Source organism: Desmodus rotundus, chromosome 11 (assembly GCF_022682495.2).
Source record: "Desmodus rotundus isolate HL8 chromosome 11, HLdesRot8A.1, whole genome shotgun sequence".
Lineage (NCBI taxonomy): Eukaryota > Metazoa > Chordata > Mammalia > Chiroptera > Phyllostomidae > Desmodus > Desmodus rotundus.
In genome coordinates this window covers 73,202,514-73,215,678 of record NC_071397.1, presented here as the reverse complement: position 1 = coordinate 73,215,678, position 13,165 = coordinate 73,202,514, and the positions used below count along the sequence as shown (strand labels likewise).

Here is a 13,165-nt window from a genome sequence, read left to right as displayed (position 1 = left end):
ATAATGAAAAACAGTTTGGAAGTTTCTTTTTTACTTTTTAAGGTCAAAATCCATTTTACTTCATTCAGGCCTACTACATAACCCAGAAATTTCCCTTCTGGTTATCCACTCCAAAGAATTTAAAACCAGATATCTGAAATATTATCTGCCATTCTGTGTTCACAACAGTCAAGAGGTAGAAACAACAAAAATGCCCATCGCAGATGCATGGATTAAGAGAATGGGGTGTATACACAGTCTGCTTTAAAACAGAAGAAATCCTGTCATACGTAACATAAATAAACCTTAAGGACAGCATACGAAGTGACATAAATAAGCCATTGCAAAGAGACAAATACGGATAGATTTTCCTTGTCTGAGGTATCTACATCAGTCAAATTTACAGGAGGGGAAAGAAGGAGGGCATCACCCGGTGCATGGGGGGAGGGAGAAACCTGAAGTTACTGCTCAGTATGTAGAGACTTTTAGTCAAGCAGGATGAAAGAGTCCAGAAATCTCTTGTACAACCATGTACATAGAGTTAAAAATATTGTGTTGAACAGTTAAAAGATTGTTAAGAAGGTAGATTTCGTGTTGTTTTCACCATACACAAAAATGAAGTAGATATTATTGTTATGATTATTGAAGGTGAGAAGACCAAGGCTTAGGGAAGATGCCTGTTTTTCCCTGTGCCCTTTACACACAGTTTCAATAATTAGAAATGGCAAATCCTCTCCTTTGTCACCCACTTTTTTTAACCTTATTCACTATCCAGGTACATCTTCCTCACTCAGTCCTCTCCCTATTCCACACTCACTATGCCTCATGGTCAAAGACTTACTCTCTCTTGTCTTTTAATGTGTCCCAGAGGACTCTTTCCTGAAGAATGTTCAGTATGCTATAATTAATGGTTAAATTTGATCTAATGGACTCATTTTTGGGGGAACATGATGCTCTCATTAAAGGTCCTCCTTTGCTCTTTGGAACCAAAGATATTCCCCTCTCTTTTTCCAAAGTTTCAATGACATACAGTAAAAAGGCACTGTCCCATAGTCATAAAGTCAACACTTCACTGATTGACAAGGAATAAAAAACAGATATACTTAGCAAAACCAACTCTGGAAGCTTTTTCCAGAAAATTTCATTTAAGATGTTAGAAAGATGAAAGAGATGAAAGCAATTCTCACATTCACTACTCCTGGAGACTACCTTAGCAAGAATTTATTTTGTGCCCCGTATTCTTAGAAACAGTCTTCTTAATGATGAAGGTGAAAATAGTGGAGGAAATTTGGTTTCCTAGCTCAAAGGATTTGATTTCCTTTATTTGCTGGAGGCATATATCATTGCGGATTTGTAATTCCTTCATCTCACCTCTCTGAGTCTGAGAGCAAAAGTCCCACCAAAGAGTGTTAATGAGGCACTAAAAGATGGTCAAAGAACTTTTCTCCTTCAGACTAAAGATCTAGTCAGTGGTACGGACATTAAGAATGACATTCTAGTATACCTCTTAAATATTTAAAGCAGTTTCTCTCATTTAAAAATGTTTGTTGTCAAGAAAAAGCAAAATATTGTACCGTTCTTGGTGGCCAATCGAATATTAAAGGTAACCGTCCTTTTCTGTACTTAAAATGACCTCAATTTGTAACTACTTGAATCACCTCCAGAGTCATGTATAATTTAATTATATATATCCCAGCTCACATAGAAGACCTCGGAATGAAATGGTGCCTTTGGTTTGTGAGGTCAGAATCGATAGCCATTAAGAGAATGAGATTTTTAAATCTAGAGGAAAAAGCAAGTACTTAAAATATCCCTTGCATTGGCCTCACAATTCTGGGTCCTCGGACAATGCAGACGCAGTGGTATTTTGTCATGATGCAAGACACATCTTTAGTGTCTGGAAAGGTAGGAGTTAATGCAAGAATGGATTGTCAATCAGAGGAAGAGCTAAAATTAGTTCAGCTTTCAGAGTGTTGGACTTGTGCGGCACGGTTAGAGAAGCAGACCAAACCCGAAGCGGACTGAAATGGACGAGACCTATAAGATAAGAAGAAACTTCTATGTAAGCCAAGTGTACTACGAGTTTCTCTAAGCATGTCGTTGGCATCATGTAAATGCCAGACACCATTTTATATGCAGCTTAGATATAGCAGATGTTGGCATTTAAGTATAGGTTGCTATGAGGGAAAATTGCCCTTGAATGGAAAAGGAAGTTTATTGCAGGAGAAAAATGATTTTCTCAGTTAAGAGTTATAACCCCAATGATAGAATTGTTTTCGGTCAGAGGTTGTGGGGTGGGAAAGGAGGAAAGAGATAATGATACCTCAATTCTAATCTAAAAAAGAAAGAAAATCAGCTTCAGTTTCAACTGTGGATGTGTGGGTTGTATACACAGAACCTTCTCCTCCCTCTCTTCTCGAACCTTGGGGCTTCATGTTAAATGGAACAAATCACATCCTTCGTGGTTCTGCTCTGTTTGGTACAGCTGCTTGCTGCAGGTGGTGCCCTAAAAATATATTGTTTGTTTATTGTGCCAATATAGCAGTCTGCAGAGTGGCACCTAAAAGTGCAACCGCTCCCTTCGCTGTCTGCCGGGGAACTCAATGATGGAAGACTAAAACCTCCGCCAGACCTAGCAGGAAATGGCCCAAATAAGAGGCACAGGCAGTGCTCGAGGCTCAGCTCCTGATAAGTTCCATTTTCTTTGGATTCATGAGGCAAAGCTGACAAGCCAACTATCTGTCATCAGAGGCTCCGACTGGGGTTTAGCAAAGGCAAAGCCAAGCCATGCACTGCCTTTCTGGGGAGAATCATGATGCTTCCCTGGAGATTAACACCTGTAAGCATATAGGGTTTTAAGGGGAAAAGAATCCAAAATGAATCATAAAAAGAAAATAAAAGTGAAGATTGATCTCAGGTAAATGTTGATGCAGATATATTTAAATGGAGCTTTCAATGATTTTTATTTTACATTGATAAGTTAAATGATCGAATAATTTTCCAGACAACTTGGCAGGGCCCTCAGTTAACTCCGCTTTTCTCACACAGTTGTTCCACAGGAAACGATAACCTACGTTTGTGCAAAAGTATTTTAAACACTCTAGTTACAATAATGGCATAGCAAATTATATTTTCATTATCATTATTCTAGACTTTCTCGTTGAATGTCCTTTAAGAAAACACTACTCCAAATTTCAAGGTTTATATGAACTAATTGGCACCGAGGGGGATCACTAATGATAATGATTCATGCCAATTAATCTTTGGCAAGGCATTGATTACTGTAAAAAGCTTACTGAACTTTGCTGAGATTGTGATAAATAGATTTTATAATCTAATATATGAATAAGTAAAATGTAACACTTAGAGGAATTTTCTAGAAAAATTTGAAAAATATTGGCTTCTAGCCAGCAAATAACTAGTGCTACTCTAAAATTTAGGGCCATAGATATGCATTTGGATTATTAACATGGAAGGAGAGAGGCGTCAGAAGAGTGAGGATGATGTCATGATTTCAGCCTTCACAAATGGAAATCATGTTTATCTTGGCAGTGATGGAGAGAAGGACAGACAGCCAATGTCTTGAGAAGGGGAGTAGCAAGCACCATCTGGTGGGACAGGCAGAGAGAAACAGAAAATGGGGGGAGGCAAAGTGAATTAAAGACAGTTTAAAAATAAATTTAAGACTGATTTAAATGTGGGAAATAAAGAGTGGGAAAACGACCAGATTCTGGAGGAAAGTGTTCAGTATTTTAAAGAAAGAGGAGAATTTAAATGGACTGAAGGCAGAGAGAGGAAAGAGGAAAACTACAGGCAAGCTGACTTACTTTTGAGAATGGTGACCTGCATTTACGGGCTGCAGGTTGCTGACCTTGTCACACACGGTGAGAGCTGCAGACACACTCTCGTGAGTAGAGCCCTCTGCCTGTACTTATCCAACACCTAGAGTATTCTTTTTTCCAAAAATGTACATGGGCCAACTCTCATTACACTTAGAACTTGGCCCCCAAACTGCCTGTCAGAGTTGCCTTCCTAGACCACCCTCCAGGAGCTCTTTTACCTCGTCTTGCTTTATTCTGCATACAGCAGTTGTGTGCGGCACTGTACCTGTATCTATGTATATGTATATGTATATCCATACCTACACCTCTATCTATATAAAGATAAATACACCCATATATGTATATAGTCACATAAAGATATATTCGTATGTGTGTATATATATAAAGATATACATGTGTGTGTATATATATCTTATAAGAATTTAAATTGCATGAGAACAAGAAGAGGCATTCAGCGAGTATTTGTTTCGTGACCAAATGAATGCAAAGCTGTTTCTAGCTCCATGCAGTTAAACAGTACAGAGGAATAAAATTGTTTTAAATTTGAGTCTTTAGATTGAATTGATACAACCTTGAACTACCATTTAAAAACTACAGACTTCCACCCACTGGTAAGTGATGGTGTCTAACAGACTTAACTGCATCACTGATTGTATTTTTTAATTGAATGATTAGTTTGGCTTTGTCTCATTCCAATTTGGCCTCTTTCCCAGGAGCAGTAGGTCCAAGGAAAGCTCCTTGGCCTGCAATACAGAACCCAACAGGTAATGAATTGAAATAAGAAAAGGAAATTAACATTCTCTATGGGCATTAGTCTATGTGTAAATTCCATATAAATGAAACACAGGTGAAGAGTTAATAACTGAAGGGACAGTATATTCTGCAAACAGCTCAGTTTTGTCTTCAAGGGAAGAAAGAGAATTTCAAGAATATGTAGGATGACTAGCCACCTGGGTTTGCTCAGGACTGGTAGTCATCCTAACGCCAGCTTCTAATGAAGCTCCTGAATGCATTAGAAGCCAGCAATTATGACCCATTACTTCACATGCTATCTGGGCACCAAGTTATGGGTATACTAGCATATAATCATGATATTTTGTCAGGAGGCAAATCCATTCCACTTCTGTGAATAGTTTCTTCAACTTAATTCCAGATAAAATACCAAAGACATCCTGAAACTTTTAAGACCATAAGTTTCTACCAAAGAAAGGGTGGGCACCACATAACTATGTCATTGGAATTCAGATCTCAGACTTATGATTAAGGGACAATAATTAAGGAGTGGCCATGATAAGATACTTTTCCATACCTTAGAGTATAATTTCTCTTAAAATCGATTTTCATTGTAACATACAGGGTATATTAGGACAAAATCAACCTAAACATGGCCCGTGACTAATTGGATGGCTAGGATGACATGAAATTACAGCAAATATTATTTTCAAAATTTAGAAATTAAAAAGAGAGAAAATCTACCGACAATTTTATGATGTGCAATAGAAATCAATAAACCATGGAGTAGGGACAGGAAAAGGGAAGATGAATGACTAGAAGACACCAGATATTGAAAGGTAAAAGGAATAAAGTTGCTGATAAGAAACAGATCAAATGTAAGAGGTGGAAAGATTGAAAATCAATAAAGAGAAAAGAAAAATGCAGACATTTCAGAATAAAAGAAGAGATAATGAAACCCAAAATATCCTTGGACCTATAACACTCTTCTAACTCAGTCCTTGACTTTGGAGCCATATTTGCAACTAGCAGTAACCAAAATAATTATGTGACAAATGGCTGACTCATTAAATACAATACAATATAATATCATGTTCAGAGAAGTTCAGAGAGGATTATAAGTGATAAACGTATGAGGGTAAAATAATGTGGCCTTGACTCTCAGGGTTACTGCCTGAGAGGAATTTAACTGTGTGGGGGAGTCAGGACAAAGGTCAGAGGAATAAATGGCAGAGTCTGGACAAATGCAGCCGTGATGCCACAAGGACAGGGACAGCAAGAGAATAATGAAGATTAGGAATCACATATCTGTTGTGTGGGAGAATGTGTGGGTGTGAATAGTAGTGTAAAATCCTATTTATAGGATTGGTACAAGCAAAAGGTACAAAAGGAATATTACAGATGGCTCTTCTTCTACTGTGTAAACACTATTAAGCTTAAGTATGTTTGCCCATACTGTAATTCTTTTTCACTCAAGTATAACATGCTAAACAATAAATTATCCCTCATATTGTAGCTGTCATTATAAATCATCTTTACATCCTTCCTTTTAGAATGCCTTGCTATTATTTGAAAACACGGACATATTCTACCATTATTGTAACTATCACTGTGTTACAGACTGACAGTGGCCAGAGGGGCAGAGGGAGGGAGATAACGGTGAAAAGAAGGGGAAGGGATCAAAGAATATGTATGAATGATCCATGGATATGGGCAACGGTTCTGGGAGCAGGAAGTAGGCTGGATGAAGGAGGGCAAAGAGGGAAAAATTGGGACAACTATAATAGAATAACAATAATAAAATAAAATAAAATAAATTCTTGTAAAAATAAAATTGCCAACAAAGACTTATTTCTTAAAAATTTTTTATCAAAATAATTGATCATAACTGAAAATATTTCCCAAAATACAAGATATTATGTATGAAAAAGGAAGATGGTAACATTTTGTTCAAAGACAAAAGCTCATGTTTTTCAAAAAATACTCTATTTCAGTATATGTATATATAATTATTTCTTTCTGAAATAACTTATGATTTAATATACTTTGCTATTTTATTCCAAATTGAATTCATAATTATAAATTTAAATATAAGAAATAGAATTGTACATCACCATTGAACAATGGTCTCTGCAGAGAATTTCAATTTACATCTCATATTGTTAAAGAAAACCTAATTATTGATGATTTGTTGCAGCCTATAATCCTCACTACCATTTTAAATATATTGATGGTTTTATCCCGTATTTCCAGGCATTCTCATAGATCAAGTGATATTATCCTTTGGGAATAAGATAGCACTTTAAACATCACTTATTTTGGGAACCACCCTGCCTAGTTTCAGAAGCTGTAACCACCCATGGCTAAGGCTGAGTAAAGGACCTTGGGACCATAAGCCACTAAAGAGACAAAGCTTATCTTCCTGGCAGGGGCACTGGCCTCTGCCCCCTTTTACTTCCCCCTGCTTGGCCCCGGGTGGATGACTGGTTAGCCAATGACGGGTAAGATTCCTCAAGGGAGGGACGACCTAAGACAGGCATGGTCAGGAAAAGGCCCTTAGGGACAGACTTGGGGGGCTATAGAAAAAGGGGATGATGGACCCTCTCCCCTTGGCTTTGACATAGCCTGAGTCCTCATTCTGTCTGCAAGAAGTCTCCTAATCTCTTGGCTGCCTTACTACCCCTGCCTGATTTAAGCCTGAAACAATGACAGAGGGTGGTGCAGCCCTGTGCTGGAAAGGGCGGGTTCCCCTGGGGCTATCAGGCCTAAGAAAGAATGCATAAAATCCTGTGAAACCTGCTTTGCTAAGAATGCCTTCAGTTTTCTGACATGGGTCCAAGCATGAAATGAGTTTGTTCCCCAAAGTTTTATAGCTCTTTAGCTAACTGACCCTGATTCAGAATAAGCCCTCAGAGTTCTTTGTATGTTATCTATTGTTTGATCCTTACTGCCTGACAATAACTGATCCTTACTGCCTGTATTCCTGTGCAAATTGAACCAAATAAAAGCCCAGTGAGGAACAGGCTCCTGGCCCTTCTCCTTTGAGAGATCAGCCTCCTTTCCTCCCCAATAAGATCATGTCTTGGTAGACTTATTCTCACCCGTGTGGTGGATGGGGGTGTGCTCTGTGACCCCCTCCCATAACATATATATAAGCAGACACTGTACACTGACGGATAATGGTTGATATGGGATCAGCTTGCCCCTGTGTAGGCTAGTGTATTGGTACACTAAATATAGCACACTGACTCTAAGAATTAGTTCTATCTGGGGAGTAAGTAAAGTTAGTAGGATTTAGTTTATTTTTGCACATCACTGTGTGTTAGCCTGAAATAATAATAGTGTTCTCTGAGCAGTGGAAGAAATTGAGTTAAGAAGAAAATAAATACTACCATCTTTACTGTTTTCAAGGCAATTTCTTAAACATTGTCTCATTTAGTTGGTAATTACAAAATAGTTTATTATACAGCTGAGTGTAAGATTTAAGGATTGTGACTCCCTGACTGTGAATATTTTACCTTATATTTTAGAATTTGCATGTAGGGAGCACCAGAGAACATTAAAGGCAAAAAAAATCTTCGACTTAATTTTTCTTTAGAGACTATGTAAGTTCTTGCATTCTGCTTGCTTGTTCACGTACTCGCAGAATTACTCACCGATTTATAAGGGCACATTTCAGGAATAAAGCAAAATAAAATAAAGAATAGGATAATTGATTATTCAGCGTTTTTTTTTTTTTTACTGAAACTTGATTGACATTTATGGGTAAGACATCAAGGTATTATGTTCTGTAATGACAGTGTCATTGTCTAGACCAGCAGGGGTGTCCAACCCACAGCCCTTGGGCCACATGAGGCCCAGGATGACTGTGAATGCAGCCCAATACAAAGTTGTAATTTACTTAAAACCTTTTTTTTTTTTTGCACATCAGTTTTCATTAGTGTCTGTGTATTTAATGTGTGGCCCAAGACAACTCTTCTTACCCATGTAGCCCAGAGACGCCAAAAGTTTGGATACCCCTGGGAGGAACTGGGAATGGTTATAAAGTTAAACATGTGCCCATTTTAGAAGTATCAGTGGGTCTTGATTATTTTTTACTATTCAAGGATAAATCCAGTGGGGGTGTAAAATTAGTTTGTGGAGTATTGTTTGTATGTTTTGCAGTACCAAACTGTGCCAAGAAATACCCTTTCCTGTTTCTATTTGCCACCTTCATTCTCCTATTTCAACTTTGTCACTGGAAAAATTCCCTGTTCACAACTGTGGTTTGGTTCTTCTTCCCATATTTTTGTGACTATTTACATGAACTATTCTGACGTTACAGAAAAACAAGTCACATTTATTGCATTTATCGGGTTACTACCTTTTGACAACTATGCCCGTGTATCTCAGTACCCAGGAAAACTGGAGTTGGTGCAGTGTGTATAATATCTGATGCCCAGCAATAAAGCTATTGAGCCATTACAAGAGCTTGGAAAGAAGCAGAGTGTTTGTCACTCTTTCCATTTCCATCACAGGCAGCAGGTAGTTTTGTTCTAGGAAGAAAATTGTTGTACCGCCTAGACAGTGAACTAGAAGTCAGAAGACTCAGTTTTCAGTCCCAGCTCTAAACCACCTCACTCTTTAGTGTGGAGATACAGTAGACACAGTACAGAAGCACTGATTTAGTGTTTGATGACAGGCTAGTTACGTGATTGACTAGACCCTGCAGTACAGGAAGGCAAAGTTCTGAAAATTTCTTCACCCATGGTATTCTTAGGCAAGTCTTGGCAAGCCAAATGGCAAATATTAGTGATAAACTTGGAATAATTGGAAAGATGTGATTCTATCCATCCAAAGGTATATATTATATCTTCAAACAATTTTACCTCAATCTGTTAAACAATGATTTCCATAATTTCATAAGCTCTAAAGCGTACACACTTTTTCTGAATCGGGAATAGATGTAACTGAAGGATGAACTTGGTAGTGAACCTGTGGACAGCATCAGGTACTAGAATTTATTCTAAAGTCTTTTATGACTTCCTTGCTAATTCATCTCTGGTTTCTAAGCCAATTTTAGTATATCTGTGATAAGTAGAAAGCATATTTGCATTTTTATCTATATCCTCTGCTGGTCTCCTACAAATATTAATAATCAATCTGATTAAAACCATGAGAACTTAGAAGTCTGTCAACAGTAAAAGAAATCAAGGAAATAAAGGGAAACACTCCCAGCAATTTTGGTTGGAGAAGTATATATTATATTTAGAGATTTTGGTTCTGAGGAGGTGGCTAGAGAAAAGAGGGATTAAATATTTGGTTTGTTTTCCAATTAATTATGTGGAATCTTAACATATATTTTAAAATATAAAGTAACCTCAGGTATTGCAATAAGCATTTTCCTTGAAAGCTTCATTTATTTACATTTATTTGTAAAACATCCTCCCTTTTCATTGTGTTGGTTACAGGAAGTGAGATATAATGTGTGCATACCAAATACGAGGCATAAATTCCTCCATTCCCTTTACCCATAGCAGACACAGCCAATCAATCATGGCATATTGGGGGTTTTTTGTTTTGTTTTTTGGGGTTTTTTTTTTGCCACTAAACAAGTAGGAATCTTGGCAGCCTCAGGAATCCATTACCCATTAGCTAGTGCTGGCATGCAGGTTGAAACCTATTTCCTATCGTTGGTGCCAGAGAAAAACTTAAGTCAGCATGTCCATCCTCCATATTTACTTGCTAAGAAATCTTAAGAAAGGCTTTTAACCCGTGCTGCTGCCCTCGCAGGACTGTTACACAAGTTAAAGGGTTTAATTCCCATGAACACATTCTGTAAACCGTGAAGTTGCAATCACACATTTGAAGAAATTGGCTCAATTTTTCTAGGGTGAACCATACCATCTCTCTAGCCGATTCCCTCCCTGGCTCTCCCCATACATATTTATTTGATCCATTTTATAAGTGTGGGTTATTTTTAATTTCTGATTATATTAAAACTGTGCACACCTGCATTCCTTTTGAATGTGATGTCTGATACTAACTAGAAGAAAATGCGGCTGGAGCAGGAGAGCTCAAATTCTCCCACCTGGCTCATCATTATGGTGTTCTGGCAGCGCTTTCTGCTCGGCTGGAAGCTGTGTGATTAATAGCCCCTCTTCCCAATTATATGGATAACTCCTCTTCCTTTGGCTGTAGACAAGAAATATCTTATGTACGCACAATGCAAATGAGGGCTTTGTGAATGCTAATTTCAAAATCAGCTAGGCGTTGATTGGCAGAAAACCGAACAATGGGGTGACAGGCATGCCAGGGGTCAGGAATCTGTGAAAGAAAGGCTCAGTGAAGGTGTAGAAAAAGAACTAGAGAGATTTGGAGTTAATCAAGAGCAGTAGCTGGAAGAGCAGCAATTTATGAAAACAGATCTAAGCCAGATATCCTGGAAGAGAAGGCAGCTTCAAAGACTGGTGAAAACAATGAGAAGCACGAGAGTTTAGCTGACTTTACAAAAAGCAGGATGGAATGAATGAGCCAAGATTATGCCACAAGCTGCACAGACTGTATTTTCTGTCTGTCACATCCCTGAAAAGTGCCTGCTCGCATTTGTTTTGAATCCTTAGGAACCTCACCTCATTTTTGACTGTGACATCCTCAAGGTCAGGGATCTGTCATTTGTTTCTCTAGATGCCAGCAAGAGGCCAAGCGCTCAGGCAGTGTTCACTGGGCTCGACTTCAGTGAACGTTAGCTTGTCAGGGCCGTGAGTTGGGTAACACCAAAATGGGAGGAGCAGAGATTGAAGACGCTATTTCAACTCTTAATCATCATAGCACAGTGATCAGAATGAGCACAGGAAAATGTAGTTGGAAGGCTTCCATCTAGGTAAAGCCAAATGTTCAAAATAAGTAAGCCCCATTTTGATTTGCATTGTAAAACCAGCTAGTTAAGATTTGCTAAGTTTCTGCACAACAGATACTTTCAGCCCAAGACTGATGAGACAAAAGCATGACAAAAGACAGAAGGAATATTGATCTCCAAGCAACAGGCCTAGGTACATGGTTACTAACTAAATGACTCTAAGGTGATCCACAGTTGGCATTGGGAAAGAAGAACGCCCCCTGGATAGAAAAAAAGGTGGAAACTGGAGATATGAAAATACAACATCCTGTGTTAGCTTGTTCAAACAATTTCTCCACTCAGTTGGGGGGCAATGCAGACAGAATCGAGAGCCAGAAGCTTAAAATATCTCTTATATCTGCCCTTACGGACACTCCATCTGTCTTCTTTGTACTATAGCCACTTTGCCTATTCAGATAGTTTTTACTTGTGTAAAAATACTTTTTCTTTGGGCGTTATGTCAGCCTCAACATATGCTTCCTTGTCCAAGTGTGTTTTTTAGAAAATTACATGTGTGCCAAAATTTTATGTGGAGTTTAATAAATCTGTGAATTATATATAAATAAACATATACACACATATATATATACACACACATTATTTTGACTAACAATCTAAAATAGTTGCATATAACTATCCAGGCATATACTCTATCTTTATAGTATACTTGATACAGAGATGGAAGCTTCCCAAAATGTTGAAGTACAGTACAAAAGGATGTTCCAAATGAAGAAACATTTTATGTACAATTGATCTCTAACACATATATGAAGGTGTTTTATCTGTCCCCTAAAACTGGAAATATTTTACTTATTCCATGAGAGAATGAATACTTCATCTAAATGGATTTCAAGTAATGAAATGACTACTTCCATCCAATCAAATCTAACTAACCTTCATTTCAAGATAATGAAAATTATCATTTTTAGAGGTTAAACATATTATACAATAGTTTGTTTATTAAGAAGTGTCTCAGATTGAACATTTTGAGGGAAATCACTTAGCACTTTAGCTAAGAACATAATTCAAGTATTCTGGAAATGATTTATGCTGGTTTATAAATATTTACAGTGCCCCCTTACTTCTGGCCATTTTGTGATTGGCTCAGACTGTGTGACTAGTTCTGAACAATGAACTGTGAATGACGAGTACCTCCTCCCATGGAGGAGCATTTTGTACCACAGATTTATTTTTGCTCTCTGGCATGGCAACCCGTGATGACTCAGAGGGTGGCTGTCCCACTGTTTTGTTTTCTTAGTAACAGTCATGGCGGAACTTCCTGCTGACTCAGAATAATAAACTATTGTCATTTTCAGTCACAGAGATTTGGAGAGTATTTCCTAGAACAGCATTCTTAGCCTATTGTAATGGATAAGTATATATAATATCATTCCCCTAGTAATTATCTGAAGAAAAAGGTAAAAAGCATATATACTTGCATTCTTTGTTAACAATGTTAAGACTATGCACATTAATTGCAGATCTACATGGAGTCTGAGGAAAATATATGGGGATTGGCACATATAGATCTATAATAAATAAATGGAGAAATATATAATAAAGTTGCCTTAATTTTATAAATCCCACAAAATTATTTCTTTAGCTTTAGTAAAATTTTTTCTTGAGAAGTAAGTTTTGCTCTTATATTTGTCCTAGTTTTATTTTAAAACAATATAAAATAATGTTTTATATAACATAAGCATGTATTGTACAAATATGTTCTACAAATATACAA

At 37.5% G+C, this 13,165-nt stretch overlaps 1 protein-coding gene across 3 annotated transcripts in view; it reads right to left on the bottom strand.

Moving 5' to 3' along the window:
* Window positions 1–13,165, bottom strand: part of NKAIN2 (sodium/potassium transporting ATPase interacting 2) — an 873,382-nt gene that overhangs the window by 128,226 nt on the left and 731,991 nt on the right. The gene's annotated exons all lie outside the window — the stretch shown is intronic.